Raw genomic sequence first — 429 nt, 5'->3', positions numbered from 1 at the left:
CGAAGCGGCGCGGGCGCACGCTTTTGCTCTTACTTTATCGCTAAGATACGTCGGCTGGCGCGTCAAATAGCTCCTATAACTGATAAGAAAAAGGTCGGTATAGTCCACACCCGCAGCTCTGCACGATGTCCACGCGCAGGCTTCGGACGACCGGGTATTTCTAGTGACAACGTTATTTTTAGTCCTCGTGTTCCAAAAATAACCCCAAGCAGTTTGCATACGACTCACATGTAGAGACAATGCTCTAATGTGCTCTGATAGTTGGCACCGTCCAATGCCATATTGCATACGAAACTATGTACTGTGTATGGTTACCGTAATTCATAATTCATCGCGAGCAAAATTGTCAAGAAATCGTAAACTTTTTGGGTGACATTCAAACTGCTGTTTCTTTCATAACACACTCGTCCGAACACGTGACGAGAACTT

Source organism: Aricia agestis, chromosome 9 (genome assembly GCF_905147365.1).
Source record: "Aricia agestis chromosome 9, ilAriAges1.1, whole genome shotgun sequence".
Lineage (NCBI taxonomy): Eukaryota > Metazoa > Arthropoda > Insecta > Lepidoptera > Lycaenidae > Aricia > Aricia agestis.
This window is presented reverse-complemented; position numbering follows the sequence as displayed.